The sequence below is a fragment of the Grampus griseus genome, assembly GCF_964374135.1.
Source record: "Grampus griseus genome assembly, chromosome: 1".
NCBI lineage: Eukaryota > Metazoa > Chordata > Mammalia > Artiodactyla > Delphinidae > Grampus > Grampus griseus.
This window is the reverse complement of record NC_139017.1, coordinates 150,048,490-150,065,137: the sequence shown is the minus strand read 5'-3', so window position 1 is coordinate 150,065,137 and position 16,648 is coordinate 150,048,490. Positions and strand designations below refer to the sequence as shown.

At 45.9% G+C, this 16,648-nt stretch overlaps 1 protein-coding gene across 5 annotated transcripts in view; it reads right to left on the bottom strand.

Moving 5' to 3' along the window:
* SCMH1 (Scm polycomb group protein homolog 1) overlaps positions 1-3,704 on the bottom strand; it is a 191,953-nt gene extending 188,249 nt beyond the window's left edge. For 4 of the 5 annotated variants that reach the window (XM_082651095.1, XM_082651098.1, XM_082651103.1 and 1 more), the window contains exon 1: positions 3,612-3,704. The gene's annotated coding sequence lies outside the window, so the exon portion shown is untranslated. The remainder of the gene's footprint in view (positions 1-3,611) is intronic. The other variant, XM_082651097.1, reaches the window with a different exon arrangement.
* Positions 3,705-16,648: the final 12,944 nt, after the last annotated feature.

The window sequence follows — 16,648 nt, the reverse complement described above, 5'->3', positions numbered from 1 at the left end:
TGTATACACACACACACACACACACACACACACACACACACACACATTATTTCATGTAACCTCTGTGACACCCCATGAAGTAGAAATCTATTTTTTACACATAAGGACACTGAAAGTTACAGAGGTTAAACAATTTGCTTACAGTCCTAAGGCTAGCAAGTGACATAGCCTAGATTTGAATCCATCTTTCTAACCCAAAGCCTAGGCTCTTGCCACTATACTCTTCCCAGAAACCATGAGTATATCCTCACTACTGATTGTTTCCTATCTATCCACTGACCATCAGGGAAAAAAAAACCTCCATGGACTTCATCATTAAGTATCAGCAGAAAGGATTTGATATAGGATATCTGCCCTCCTACTTTCCAAGAGTTAGAATAGATTCTTCAGAGCCAACAGAATGACTAATATGAGACCTGAATAAAGATGAAGAGATCAGAATCCTGCTTCTAGGAAGGAAAAGTCAAAAACCATTACTTCTCCATTCTTGTGTTTAAAAATTCCTCCTCCTCTGAGGTTTCCACCACCTGGCTGTATCACTCCTTACCCCTCCTCCTCATCTGTCATCTACCACCCTCCCGATTAATCCCCTATATTCACTGCACCTGGGTCACAATCCCTCTCTTCCCTGCATCCTAGCATCCTAAATCATTTCACTATCCATGCAGAAGACTCGTTCAATACAATAGCCTCGCAGCTCCTTGTCATACTCAGCTTCACCCGACCCTCACCTCTGCTGTACTTCAGCAACTCACACACAGAGACCTAGCTGTCACCTAGAAGAGCTCCACATCAGACAATTTAACTCTAATATTCCACTTTCTGACCACAACCTTTTTTTTCTATCTTACTTCTACATTTGCTCATTGACCTAACTCAAGAAATCACAGAACCTCTAAGTCCCAAACTGAAATCATTATCCAGTGTTTCCTGTCTCAGTTAATGTCACCATCATCCCCCTAGTCACCCAAACCAAAAACATGAGCATCACCCTGGACTCCTCACCCTCTGATCTACACACGCAATCAATCATAAAGCCTCACAGATTCTCTCAACTTCATCCCTCTCTCCTCATCCCTATAACCACATTTAAAAAATGTTATTTAAGCATATCTATAAAAACCTTTCAGTGATAAAAAAAAAAGTCACCTATTGAATTCATTTCAAGATACTTATGCATACAGGGTCTACCATGACATGGCCTCGGACTGTATTTCTGGCCTCACAACTTACCACTTACATCTTCATCGTTATTTCTTAGCAGTCCCAAACTGCTTGTGGTTTTCTAGGCAAGCCATTCCTTTTCTCACACTGATGCCTTTACTCAAGCTATTCTCTCTGTTTGAAGCACATTTTTTACTCATCTTTGCCTGACTTACTTCTACGTACCATTTAAGACTTGGGTCAGGTGTCATGTCTTCCTCAAGCCTTCCCTCAAGTCCCGGACTAGTCTAAGCACCCTCGCCTTGATGCAACCACAGCATCACAGGCATAGCTCTCACCTTTTATTCTGAGATGACCTATTTCAGCATCTAATTTACCAACTTCACAAGGACTGGAAATGTATCTTATTCATCTCTGTCTACCCAGCTAAACATAGTACATAGCATAGTGCCTGACACATAATAGACACATTAAGTATAGAGTAAATGTTAGAAGATGTTGAGATTACATTTTCAGTGGGATATTCACACCAGTGCTTTCTCACAGAGTTTTTTAGTATTTCCTACCATTAACTCCAAGTCCTTTGAAGGGAAGGAACCAGAGCTTTTCCTGAGTCTGCACAGTTCTGTAAAGAATGATGCTATACAAAGTTTTACCCAACAAACATAACAGAAATCAAAACTTGACGTGTGCTAGAAACTTCAAAACCACTGACCAAGTGAAAAAAATGAAGATATAAGAATAAAGATAAAGAACTAATTCTGACCGCTGTGTTGTCTATGTTATGTGCTTGTCTATGTTATAAAAACAGTGAAATTTTGCTTAGAATATAAACAGCGTCCTGGATACAAGAGCTTGGCACTTTATCTACAAGGTCATCACATCTCTGCTAAGCTTAAAAAATTACTAACCTGCAGGGTTGCTTAGGCAGGGGTTTAAGTTGTTGGTAAAGACACTACTTAAAAACTTAACCCCACAAACCAAGGCTCAGTGATAAAAAGGCAAGTAAAAAATAATGCTGGTATATGAGCAACAACAAAAAAATGTTCTTTTCATAGTAATTTTGGGCCTTGTGTTGGCAGTTAGAAAGAGAGCAAAGAGTTCAATGTAATAAAGCATTTCCCTCTCCAACTAAATATTAAATTGCAGTCTGGCATCAAACTAGGGATGCCAGACTCAATTCTTTCCCAGTGTAAAAAATAATAAGCTCTTCTATTTGCATGGTGCATTCCAATCGATATACATTTGCTCATTTGATAAAGTGTTTATAGACATTTTGAAAAATGAGGGAAACCCCCAAAATTTCCACAAAATAATAACTCTTTTAGTTGGTTTAAACAAACAGTACTAGATTTTTTTTTTTTTTTAAGTTCAAAACACGGCACAGAAGTGAGAAACGGAATAGAGTACTTTATATTTAAGCAGGTCAATCCTTGGGGCCGAAAGAGCTTCTTGCAGAAACTTAATAGGTTTTGGGTTTCCTTGGGAAGAGATCGGTTTCCCATCACTGGAGGCGATGTTCAGACTTGTCAAATTATTAGGGTAGAATTTGGGATTTTCAAAGCTACTTTGGTATGGGATGAGGGAAAGGGACCCTGGATGACTTTTAAATTCCCTTCCAGTCTGGAGATGTTTTGGGGTTCACTTATCTCCAGGAAACCCCTTTTCATTCCTCCGGGGCTGGCCCACAGCTGTGCCCACGTGTCCAGCCCTCCTGGCCGCTGGCTCACCTCGGTGCCCAGCGGCTCCCGCCCCCGTCGGAGGTTGGAAACCTGCTTTCCGCGCCCGTTTCCGGCGGCACACGTGAGTTGTCTCGGCGCAGCTCCAGCCGCCGGAGCCAGCCCGGAGGACCGCTGCTGACAGCTCCCCGCCCTTCGCGCCCCCGACCCTCGGATGAGCCACGCTGTCCGCCGACCTCGGTCCTCGCCCGCCCCGAACCGGATCCGGCCAGCGAGGATCCACAGGCATCTCTCAGCTCTCCTGTCCGAGCCGACTGACAGCCCCTCCGACTCCCGGCCCTCGGCCCAAAGCCAACACTCTCGGGCCGACCCAGCCCCGCCGGCCAGAACAGAGAGACCGCCGTTCGGACCGCCCGCGATGCGGACCCTCCAGAGGTCCCCGTGTCCTTGAGTTTCCCTCGCGGGGCCCCCGGGGCGCCTCTACTGAGTCAGGGCCGCGGGCCGGACACTGGGCCCCGCTGGCCCGGCCGCGGAAGCAGAACGAGCCGCCGGAGCTCCGGGCCCAAGAACACGGCGGGGGACGGCCGCGCTCGGACCCCAGACAGGCCGACCGGCCGGGACACACAGACGGACAGTCGGGCCCGAGGGGCGGGGGCAGCGGCCGGGCCGGTCCTGGCGCCTCCTTCTCACCCGGGGCGGCCCCTGGCGGCCCAGCCCCTCAGGGCGCGGGCTTTCCGGGAGAGCGGAGGCGGCCGCCGAGGCGCTTACCTGCGGGCGCAGCGACGACGCGGAGCGGCTCACTCCCTGCCCGCCGCCATGTTTCCGCTGCGCAGCGAGCTAGGGAGGACGCGCGGAGGGGGCGGGCGGGGGCGGCTCCGGAGAGCAGCGGCTGCCGGCCGGCCGGCGGGCTGGCGCGCGGCTGGGGGCTCGACCGAGGCGGCGGCGGCGTTGGCTGAGGCGGGGGCGGGGCGCGGGCTTCCCGGCCCCGCCCCCCGGGCCTCAGGCCGCAGGGTGGCGAGCGCCTCGGCAGTTGGGCCCGCGCGGGGGGGCGGTGCCGGGAGGGCGCCGCCGAGCGCCCAGGCCCCGCTAGCCTCCGCTGCCTCCCGCCTCCTGCCTTCGACCCCGGGGTCCAGACCCGCGTCCCCACCGGCCCTATGCGCCGCTTCTCACGGGTGGGTAAACTGAGGTCTGGAGAGGGCTCGGGTACTTGGGTTCGAGTCCCGCTGTCGCCGCTCCGAGCCCGCGCGTGGGCGGATGGGGGAGATGGCGGACCCAAGAGGTGTCAGGTCAGGTTGGCTGACGCGCGGCGCCGCCTCGGGCGAAGAGCGGCGCTCCGGGGCTCGAATCCCTGCCCTGCTAAGAGTGATGGATGACCTTGAGCGAGTTACCTTGTATTTCTACCCCAGGACCCTCACCTCTAACGGGATAGCATTCAATCCAGAGGGTTGGTGTGAGGATAAATAAGTTAATGCTTGTGAAGCCCACGGAACAGTGCTGGAGACCTAGTAAGTAAATGCGTAGGAAATAGAAGCTCCCGCGGTCCCTTCATTGGTTCATCCATCCATTCAACAACTACTTACGCATTGAGCCCCTCCATGTGCCTGGAGACAGGCTCATTCTGGTAGTGAACACTCTTTGCTACACTCCTATGATTAAACGCCGCGTCCACCTGGATCATCCCTATTTTAGCAGGGAGGAAACTGAAGCTCAGGGAGGTGAAGCTACTTGTCCAAGGTCACCCAGCCAGTAAATGAGTGGAGATTCATCTCCAACCTGACTTCAAAGCCTGTGCTCTGCCAGCAGGGAGTCATCAGCTGTTTGGATGGGTCAAAGGAGGCTCCCTGAGAGTTAAACACTTTCAGGTTGGCTCTTGAAAGAGTCTGCAAGGAGAAGCTCATTTCAGGCAGAGGGACGGATGTGTGCAAGGGCATAAAGACATATGAGAGCAGATGGCTGGTTGGTGTGACTGGCAGGGTGGGAGTATGAGAGACAGTGTGAATGTGGTGATGACGGTGCTGAAGCTAGACAGGGAAAGGAAGCCAGAACATGGAAGGAGGTCTTTGTGTGCCTAGAATGACATTTAATGTCCTTGTATGTCTACCTTAGAATTTATTTTGTAGGCCAGTGGTTTTCATAGTATGGTTCTGGGACTCCTGGGTGTCCCTGAGATCCTTTCAGGGGTCAGAGAGCTCAAAATTATTTTCATAATAATGCTAAATGCGATTTGCTTTTTTTTACTCTGATGAGCATACAGTGAAGTTTTCCGTAGACTATAGGACAAATGATATTTCAACGCATTAAATGCGGGTACAGATTTGAAAATGCAGCTGTCTTCTTTAAGCCAGGTGTTAAAGAGATTTGTACAAATGTAAGACACCGCTTTTCTCATTAATATTTTGTCTTAGAAATAGTAGACATTTTTCACTAAAAATGTGTTTATATTAACAGGTAATGGATTTCTTGTAATTTTAAATGAATTAATAAAATTTTAGAAATTTCTCAGTTTTAATTCCTAATATGGTAAGTATTGTTAGAAGTAACAAATGGCACATTAAAAAGCTCTTCGAGGTCCTCAGTAATATTTAAGAGTGGGAAGGGGTCCTGAGCCCAAAAGGTTTATGAATGCCTGCTATAGGCAGAAAGAAGCTATTGAAGTTTTAAGTAGGGGAGTGACTTAATCAGACTTTCATTTCGGAAAGAGTTTTCAAGACCCAAGGCCAGCCTTGAGAGATAAGTTCACAAGGCATGGGCATTCTAGGCAGAAGGATAGAAACAGGGAAGTGCAGGGCTGGTAAGCAACAGAGCTAGGACCCAGGTGACTCTGGTCTTTTTATTCCTCATTTGGTATCACTTTACCACCTGACAAGCGACAGGATGAGTGTTTTATTCCTTCATTTCCACTGGGTGCTGTGTAGTGAGGCTTTTGCTCGCATTTGCTGTGGACGTTAGCACCCTTTCTGACCCCAGCACACTGCTACCTCTCCTCTTTGCCCGTTTTCTGAGAAGCAGTCCAGTGAGGAAAGCAGAGGAGAGGAGAAGAGGAGGTTACCAATGCTAATGTGAGTAGGCATGGGAATCCTGGCAGCGGGTTCTCCAGAGCTACACAGCCCGGGTTATCCTTCACATACTTCTAGGGCTCACAAGTGAGAGGGAAAACAATTGTATCAAACCTCTGCTGTCGGGAAAGCCGCTTTTGAAGAGAAGTTCCCCAGAGTGCTGAGAGTCTGTTCCTTTAACATTAAAAAAAAAAGTATCCATATCAGATAAAAATCTTTTAAAGGTATTTTATAAACTTCCTAGCCATCCTTATTTAAGAAACAGAAGTAAACTTAGTATTTTCTTGATTTATTATAAACATGAATTGGTAGCAATCGGGCTTTATTATTAAGCAATCCTCTTGGACTATTGAGTTAAGGACTCTTCCACCTTAACAAATGGCCCCAGAATGCTGTGCTTTTGGGGCTCTCATGGTGCTTCCACAAAGGTTCTGGTTTTCAGCTGCCACTTCTCCTGCTGTCATTATGCCTATCCCTTTTATACCTGCTTCTAATTTGCTAAAGCTGAGAAGGTACATAATCTAAGCTTACTGGAGTTGCATCAAATAGTCAGCCTCTAAGCAAGGGTCTGAGCGACTGTCCTGGGATGAAGCACTGGAAAGGGCAGCTGGAAAGTCAGTAGAGGGGTGGTTGATGATGAGCTTTGGAGTTAGCCTAAATTCCCCTGGTTTCAGTTTCTTCCTCCATAAAATGGGGATAGTCACATACCTATCATATTGAGTTGTTAAAAGGATTAACCCAAAGCATTTAGTCTATATCATCAGCTCTGTCTACAGACCTATTTATTCTTAGCTCCGGTTCCATTAGACAATTCCTGTGGAGTCCTCAAACTCTGTGGGTTAAAGACCAAAATCATGATTCTCCATGCTAAACCTTCTCTTTCTATCTGTTCCCCATTTCAACAATGGCGCCACCATACTTCCGGTCACCCAGTCTTAAAATCATGGTAGTGCTTCTTAAAATTCCTCCCTGTCCTCCACATACAGTCAGTTGCCAAAGCACACTGCTTTTTCCCTAGTCAACGTCCTATTTCCTAGGCTATTGGGGATGTAACCTAACTCTTGACTCTCTTCTCTCAACTTGTCTTCCACAGCTGCCAGATCCTGGAAGCATCCTGTCAGTCCCCAGTTCATAAAACTTACTAAGTCCTTAGTGCCTACAGGACAAAGTCTAAACTTGTTACCCTTGTGTTCAAGGCTTTTTATGATCTGGCCACAGCCTTCCTTTCTAAATTTATTTCTCTCTCTTCTTTATTTACCCTTTGATTCATGTGTAGTTTTCTACATTTGCCCTTTGCTTTCCTTTTCTACATATGCCCTTTGCTACTCTAGGCTTTTTTATATACTGCTCTATGTTCTAGAATGCCTTGCTCTCCACTTCTGTATGTCTAAACTGTAACAATCTTTTAAAACTCTGATTTAATGCTGCCTTTCCAAAGCCTCATATGATCATCCAGCTTGAATAATAAAAACCAACATTTATGTAATGCTAAGTAAGAACCAGGAACTCTTCTGGGTGCTTTATGGGCACTATCTTATTTAATCTTTATGACAATTTAATTTCCACAACAAACCTATGCAGTATTATTATGACCTGCATTTTACAGATGAGAAAACTGAGGAACAGGGAGGTAAAGCAACTTGTCTAAGGTCACAGAGCTAGTAAATGGTGGAGCCAGAACGGGAATCCAGGCAGCCCGGCTCCACAGCCCACTTTCTCAACACTATGCCAATGTGAAGTGAGCTCTCCTGCCTCACTCGTATTGGCTCTCACGGTAGGCCACGCAAACCTCTCTTAGGACCTTGGTCACTTTCTGCCTCCTTATTGGTTAACACGCCTTATCTTGTCTACTTACATAGTAGATTTTTTGAGAGTAGATCAGTGTCTGATCTACAGTAGTATCTACTGAATTTCTTGAACCTGGTAAATATTTAGTAAATTCATTTTTTATGAATGTGAAGTCAACAGAACACTATAGCAATAAAAATGAATGATCTAGAGCAGAATTGACAAACAATGGTCCTTGGGCTAAATCTGGCCTGACTTCCTTCAGGCCAAGAGCTAGGAATGATTTGTTTTGTTTTGTTTTGGACATTTTTTAAATGGTTGAAAAAAATCAAAAGAAGAATATATCATGACATGTGAAACTTACATGAAAATGAAGGTTTATTGGAATCCAGTCAGGCTTTCTGTGGCTGCTTTTGTGCCACAGTAGGCCTTCTGACCTGTAAAGCCTGCAATATTTACTCTCTGGCCATTTCTAGAAAAAATTGCCAACCCCTGATCTAGAGCTACATGTAATAACATGAAAATGTCTTTAAAACGGCACTGAACAAAAAAAGGATAAGCAGTATGATGTTACTTATATAAAGTTTAAAAATAAGCAAAACAGTACCATTTTTTTAGGGACACACATACCCATGCAGTAAAAGTGTAAAGACATGCGTGGAAACAGTAAACAATAAATTCAGGGGAGAGGTTATCTCTAGGGTTTGGGGTGGGCATGCCATTGCGGGAGGAGTACACAGGGAATTTTAACTGTCTGTAAGCAAGGTGGAGAGTACACAGCATTCCTTGTGTTAAAGCATTAAAACATAACATAAACGTAACGACAACATAAAAATGTTTCATAAGAAATGAATAAATGAGGCTCAAGGACTTTTTAACTTCTATCTTGGCTGGTTGAAAATATGTTTGGCTTTCGCCTATAGCTAAGGTGTTACAGTGACATAAATGTGAAGAGCCCTGTTGAGATGGTGTGGCGTGAGTATAGGCACGATGTAGAACTGACTCTCAAGTCACACAGAGATCCCTGATTAATGATCCTCTGGGAACGATGCTCCTTGAAGTCCACCTAAGACAAGTCTGGGAGAAGGTCCCATCCCCACAAGGCTGGGGCCTCAGCTGGGGCAGCTAGGGCTAGGTGGCTTGCTTTGTCTCTGGAACAGACCTTGGAGTGCTGGACTGAAGGGGAGCCTCCTCTTTTTGTCTGGGCATTGGTCTCAGTATCAGTCTCCCCATCTTTGGGAGGAGAGAATGGACAGAGTGTATCCAGATCCTGATCTACATCCAGGTGGTCATTTGCATCCCTGTGTCTCATTTAAACACTCATTTGATGGAATTTTAGGGAGTACCTGTCTTGTGAATAGCCTTCAGGCTACAAGGATAACTAGATGCAGCCTGAACCAAGGAGCCCACAGTTGGGGAAACTAGTTTGTAAACAATGAATGAAAGGAGAGTGTTGTAAGTGCCTATTGCTTCACAATGAGTTACCACAAATTTAACAATTTAAAACAACAGTCATTGATTAGCTCACAGTTCTGTAGGTTAGAAGTCTGGCATGGTGTGGCTGGGTTCTCTGCTTAGGGTATCTCATGGCTGAAATCAAAATGCCAGCCAGCCATCTTCTTAGCCAGAGGCTTGATTAGGGAAAGGTCCTCTCTAAGCTCCTTCAGCTTCTTGGCAGAATTTGTTTCTCTGTGGTCACAGGGCTGAGATCCCCACTGTCTTGCTAGCTGTTAACTGGGGACCACTCTCAGGTCCTTGCCATCTCATTGACAGAGAGCCTCTCTCATATCTAATCGAAGAAGAGAATTCTTCAAATATCTCCTTCTTCAACCAGAGAAAACTCTCAGCTTTTAAACGATTTGTAATTAGGTCAGGTCCATCCAGAAAATCTCCCTACTTAAGGGCAACTGTGACATATAACCTAATCACTGGAGTAAAATTCATCCTCTTTACGGTCGCAGGGATTAAGCAGGACGAATACACCAGGGGACCAGGAATCTTAGGGTCCATCTTAAAATTCTGCCTCCTATACCCAGTGAGAAATGTTCTCTTAAACGTTTCTCTGTGAACTCCCCTGGCAGTTTGTAACTCTTTCATAGCAAGATATGTATTGTATCACCATTATTAGGACACATTTAAAAACACCTTTCCTAGGATGAAAACTTCTTGAGATCAGAAACCTTGTTCACACCTGTAGCTCTAATACCTCAGACGAGGCTTTGCATGAAGGAGAGATTCCTACATGTTTGCTGAAAAAATTAAAAGTGTACATATTATCTTTTGGATCCCTGCTTCTTTTTTAGAGCCAGATCAAAACTCCTTCTGACACTTCTCAAGAAGGATTAATAGCTTCCTCCTCTGTGCTGTCACTTGGTAACATCTCTGTATGAAGTGTGTCACCTTGAAGTATCTTAAGTTAGACAGTGGTTTTCTTGAAGGTAGTACCTCACTTGTATTCCACTTAGTATCCCAGAGCACAGCACATCATAGATTTCATTAATTGCTTGATGTTTGAAATTTTTAAAAGGAGATGTAAGGGGTTTAAAAACCCAGAGGCAGATGGAGAGTGGATTTGGGCTATGACCAGACCCTTGGAAAAGAGTCACAGCTGGTGGTAAGCCAAGAAGTACAGAGGCAATGGACAGGGAAGAAAACAGGCAAATCAGGATGTAATATTTTTTTAAGAAGGGATACTAGAAAACCTCAGGTCCGCTGTTTTATATATCACATTAAGGAATAACCCTGCAGAGCCCTCCGTAAAGGAGCGCAAGAAGGAGCAATTATTCCAGGATTGACAATCGAGGAGCAGTGCTCTACTTTTACCATGTTGCTGGGTGGACAGTGACCCCGAGGGAGAGTTGTTGAGTGAAGAGGAAAAACGACCTCTGGTGCTTAAAGAAAGTGGGGATGGTGGTGATGGGGTGAGGCACTGAAAAATGTGTGAGTTGTTAGCCTCCTCCTTGATTTGGATGTTTTCCCTTTCACATCTTCTCCTGGTTGTCGGCCTTTTGTGACTCCTTTTTTGCTTTAGGGCTGCCTAAGATCATTAAATGGGCAGTTTAAACAGATTTCATCTGGTTGCTAAGTTTGGGATCAGAAGAATGGTTGGACATTTTCTGACTGATTCATCGGGAGTCCTGAACCTTCTGGAAGCAATTAGGAGGATGGGATAACAAGGTCCACTACTGGAACTAGAGGTGGGCTTGATACCACTGAAGCACATGCCTGAGTGTAGGGGAATAATGCTGGAGAAGCACAGGATGACAGAAGGACCCCAGTTCTCCTTAAATGATGGTCTAAGGACAGGTTCATTTAGACTATGCCTCTGATTGCTTTGCTCACAGCCCATGTGTTTACTGGCTAGCTGGCCAGCTATTGAGTGCTCCCTGTGCAAGACCCTTGGGAGAGACCCCAACATGGCACAGCACTTCCCCTCAAGGAGCTTACAGTCCCATGAGGAAGAGTATTATAATACAAGGCAGGAAGTTCTAAGTGCCATGAGGGAAATGCAATCAAAATGATGCAGTGTTTGGAAGAGACTCAGTTTCATAGAGAAGGAGGACTTGAATGATGGGTAGGGAAAATTGGAGGCAGCAGAGGGAGCATTAGGGGAATGGGGCATTGTATGGAGAAGGTATAATGAGCTAGGGACAGAAAACTGAAGGGCACATTTAAGAAACGGCAAGTAGTTTTGTGTGGCTGGAGCCAAGGGTCCATATTGGGGAGATATAGTCAATAACCTGGACAGAGGGAATGAGGGTTAGCTATGGCGAGTCTCAGCTATCAGCTAAGAATCCTGAGAGTGGGTTGGGTAGGGTGAGCAGAGGATGTGCAGCGACGGAGGGGTGGAGAGGTCAGGAGGGGTGGAGAGGGCAGAAGGGTGGCGGGGATGGTGTGGGAGGGGGCAGGTGGAGGCAGCAGAAGTACAGCTTTTGGTTGCCTTTGTCAGGCTCTTGCTGTTTCTTTTGCCTGGAATACCTCTGCTCAGCCTCCTCTGACATTCTGTGTGCCCTGTGGCCCATCACAAAGCCATCTCTTCCAGTAAGCCTTGCTTTGACCCTCCAAGCTGGCTGTGATCTCTCCCAACTCTGAGCTCCCCACAGCTCACCATCTGACCCTTTCCACAGACCTTTGTCACAGCCCACCCTGCCGGACAGCTATTTTAATCTGTATCTTTTTTTTTAAAAGATTTTTTTAAAAAAAAATTATTTATTTTATTTTTGTCTGCGTTGGGTCTTTGTTGCTGTGCGCAAGCTTTTCTCTGGTTGCGGTGAGCAGGGACTACTCTTCGTTGTGGTGCACGGGCTTCTCATTGCGGTGGCTTCTCTTGTTGCAGCGCATGGGCTCTAGGTGCGCGGGCTTCAGTAGTTGTGGCACGGGGGCTTAGTAGTTGTGGCTTGCGGGCTCTAGAGCACAGGCTCAATAGCTCAGTAGTTGTGGCTCACGGGCTTAGTTGCTCCGCAGCACGTGGGATCTTCCCGGACCAGGGCTCAAACCCATGTCCCCTGCATTGGCAGGCGGATTCTGAACCACTGCGCCACTAGGGGAGCCCTAATCTGTATCTTTTTTGTATCCTACCCACATTATATACTTGGTAAATGTTTTTAAGTCTGATAGAATTCACTTCCTCTTAAGTATTCAGACTGTAACTCGCCACTCAGGCCAGAGGCTGAGATTAGACAGGACCTTGGAATTCATGTTGACCTCATTTTACTAGTGAGGCCCAGAGAGGTACAGTACAAGGTTGCACAGTGAGTTAGTGATCTGAAACAATGTATGTGAAGGTTGTATCACAGGGCCTACCACACAACAGACAGTTAGTACTTTTGTCTATCTCTCTGCCTCTAGAGCTTTAATCAAACACCAAACTGCTTGTAATTCTTCCCATCCTTTATGGGAACTTTATGCTGTTTCTTGCATTTGAGGTTCTGCTTATACCTTCTACTTTCTCTTCTTCCTTTGTCTCTTCTTCCCACCTTCCCCAGGTTAACTCCTACCCATCAATTAAGATCACTCTGCGCAGGAAGCTTCCTCGGATCCCTTCTCTTCCATCCTCACCGCAGAATGGGCTAAATGCCTCTCGTCTTGCCCTCCCAGCGCCTGGAGAGCATTGCCCTTGCTCGATCGCATATGTATCCTTTGTGTCTGTGTCTGCCACCGGATGATAAGCTCAGAAGGTTGGAACTCTCCCTGTGTTCTTTAGTAGAGCGGTCCCCAACCTTTTTGGCACCAGGGACTGGTTTCGTGGAAGAACAGTTTTTCCACGGACAGGGACAGGGGATGGTTCAGGCGGTAATGCGAGCGATGGGGAGCGGCAGGTGAAGCTTCACTCACTTGCCCGCTGCTCACCGCCTGCTGTGCGGCCCGCACACCAGGACGTCGGGGACCCCTGCTTGAGGACACACCCAGCTCCTCATACCATACCTGGAACACAGCAGCGCTCAGTAGATCTTTATGGAATGAATGTGCACAGTGGGGCCCTTCCAGGCCCAGGCCCCAGACTGGAGACAGGCTCCTCATCATCTCCTCTGTAACTCACAGGGCCCCAACTAGACTGGCTGCTCAGATTCTGATGGTGCAAGGGCTTTGCAGAGGAATGCTGAGCCTCAAACCTCACTGTTTATCTAAGACACTTCTGCTCTTGTTCCTCTTGTAAAATACCAAATAAAAATAGTTCCAGGAAGCTATGTGGCTGAGAAATGCCAGGCTCTGTCTGAGCTCCTAGATAAAGGCTGTTATTTTTAGGAAGTTGGTCATTAATCCAACCTGCCTTTTCTCTGTGCTTTGGTTCCACACCCTTCTATAGGCACTGATTCTTTTTGTCCTCAGTTGCCCTTAAACCCGGTAACTGGAAAAAAAATTAACTTGACAGCAGTTGTTGTAAAAATGATCTAAAGGTATCAGTTGGCCACAAGCTCACTTTGCGCTCTGGGCTTGTGACTTTAAACTTACTCTTGAAGTGCTTTACCAGATGGCTGGTATCCTCATCTAAAAGATGAGAGAAATAATACCTACCTTACCAGATTATTGCAAGAGTGAAAGAAAATAAGATAGACAGAGGCTCCTGGCACACAGCAATGGTTAAAGAAATGCTACATCTAAGTCAGAGGTTGTGGCCCTCTTACTGTGTTCTGCTGTGGTCAGACTTCATCTGGGCTGTTGAGTTTTGTCGGTGGGACTCATATTTTACAAGAGTGATGTTGACAAGTTGTCACCCAGAAAGAAGCAAATGACCAAGACGGTAAAACTCTGGATAACAGACTTTATAAGAAACAGCTGAAGGAGTTGGGAATACTTAGCCTAGAAAAGAAAAAACTAGGACTAGAATGTCATAGGTCAAGGCTGTAGATGGGTCTTCAAATAATGGAAGGATTAACATTTGGAAACGGATTACACCTCAGTTCTATTTCCTGAATATTTATGGAACATCTATTATGTGCCAGGAACTGGGAATGCAAAGAAATACCATCGCGGTCCTCAAGGATCTTAGACTACAAAGCACCATGACAATGCAAAAGAGGCTGTTACAAGAGGTGTACAATGTGCTGGGAGAAAGCAGGAAAGAGGCAAGTCTCTGATTCTTCAGAGAGACTAGGGAAGCATTTGCCAAGGAGGTGACATTTGAAGGGACCTTAAAAGGAAACTGGGAATTCTTTAGGCAGAGAAGGAGGGGAAGGGCATGCAGGCAGCAAGTACAGCATGTGCAGAGACAGAAAGGCATCCTCAGGGAGAAGCTGGGATGCGCTGGAAGAGTAGAGGGAAGTGAACCTGGAAAGTCCACTCGGAGCCAGATTGTCAAGGGCCTTGGTTAGTAATCTAAAGAGTTTGGACTGTTTACCTCGAGTGGTATTGGAGAGCCATCAAAGGCATTTAAGCAGGGGATTTTTATTTTAAAAGGAAAGCTCCAGAGTAGCGTGCTGAAAGGGCTTTGTGGAAGAGAGACAGAAGGCTGGGAGATGGGGGAGTCTCGGCATTCTGGAGAGTTACACGCTGGCTTGAATCTTCCACTTATCATGGGTGAACTTGGGCACGTTATTTAAACTTTTTTTCCCAGTCTTATATTGGGATGATCACATAAATAAGTGAGCACCATTTAAAGGACACATAATCCATTTAAAGGATCACATAAATAAGTGAGCACTCTCAAAGGACAGAGTAGGTAGAGAAACAGAATTCTGCACAATGAACCTTGGAGTCATGGCCAAACAACAGAATAAATTCCCTCAGGAGAAACGGATATGTTCACTGAATATGTTCAGAGGGTATTTCTTTGGTGGAAGGGGGGTTGAACCAGATAAACCTCTAAAATCCCTTTCTACTCTAAGATTCTGTGACTCTTAATTTTTTTTTTTTTTTTTTTTGCCGCGTCACGTGGCATGTGGGATCTTTGTTCCCCAACCAGGGATCGAACCTGCACCCCCTGCACTGGAAGCACAGAGTCTTAACCAGTGGACCACCAGGGAAGTCCTAAGATTCTATGATTCTATCACCTTCAGCGCCTAAGTACTTAAGGACACAGTCAAGAACCTGAGGTTTGATATAACCTTTTAGTATTGACCTTGTGGAAAGCAACCCATTGAACCCAAAGGAAATGAATCTTTAAAATGAACATCTATTAACTGAAGTGTGCAATTTGAAAAGACCCACCCTCAACTGACAACAGTCCCTCAGGAGTAAGTAACCATAGTACAGGAAAAGGAGCACTGGATTTGAAGCTTAGAGGTCTATGTTCCAGTGTCAGAAGTTAAGGATTTTGCTGTATGGTCTTTGCAGCTCATTCCCCATGTCTTGACCTTAGCTTCTTCATCAGGAAGGTGTGGAGGCTGAACTTCTGAGGGGTCTTCTATAACTAACATTCTAGGATTCTTGGAGTCTAAGTTATTAAGGCCATGAAAATCACGGAAGTAAAAATATTAAGAGATTCCAAGGACTCCCACAGCAGCAGTATCACTCACAGGTTATACATATGTCTCATTTTAACAGCATCAAACTCCATAAAGTCTATTCAAAAATGTGTCACATGCACTGGGAGTGAGACTCAGGTAACATTCTCCTTAGAATCAGAACTTTGGAATTCAGTGCATTTTAATGCTCAGCATTAACTTAGTTGCAAATTGGATTATTTCATATTTCTGGTTGAGAGAAAAGGCACTTTCTCCAGTATGGCAACAGAAATAAAAACATCAGTCATCTGTCACGGAAGGAAGAGATTGTTTGATCTCTGTGTTACCTTCAGGGCTTAGATGCCGCCTTACCTGGGAACAGACAAAAATGTAGATCAGGCGCTAGGACAGCCCTGGTTTTGTACGTGCCGTTCCCTCTGACTGGCATATCCTCCTGGCCAACCCCTGCTCATCCTGTTTGAAGCCTCCCCTTCCTCCTTCTCTGTTCAATAGAACAGTTCCCTCCACTCACTGCTCCCTCCCCCAGCACCTCACGTCTGTCACTGACGGCACTCATCTCAGTGTATGGTGAGTGTTGCCCGCATGAACAATGGTTCTCTAGGAATGGGGACGGGGCACGTGCCAGGCATATATAGCCTCTCACATAATCCACACAGGAACATTTACGGAGTAGGCACTGTTATCCCCACCTTAGCTGAGGAAATGGAGGTCAGAGAAGTTAAATAAGTTGCTCAAGATCGTACAGCTAGTAAGTAACCGAGGCTGGCTTTGAATCACGCCTTTTCTGTCTCCAAAGCCCAGTTGCTTTAGATTTGTCATGCCCTTTCCTTGCCTTATTCATCACTGTAACCTGAACTCTGAGTAGAGGACCAGCCTTGGGTGTACATCAATTGCAATTGTCGAATGACTATTCAAGTCTGGTCAATCAATCAGTAACTATTTACTGAATGGAGCAAAGTGCTGGGAGAGCTACAGAGGAGAATGTAATTGGCTGGGGATTGAGCTAGCCTTTCCTTGACTTGCCATGAGCTTCTGGAGACATCTGCTTTGAAAGAAA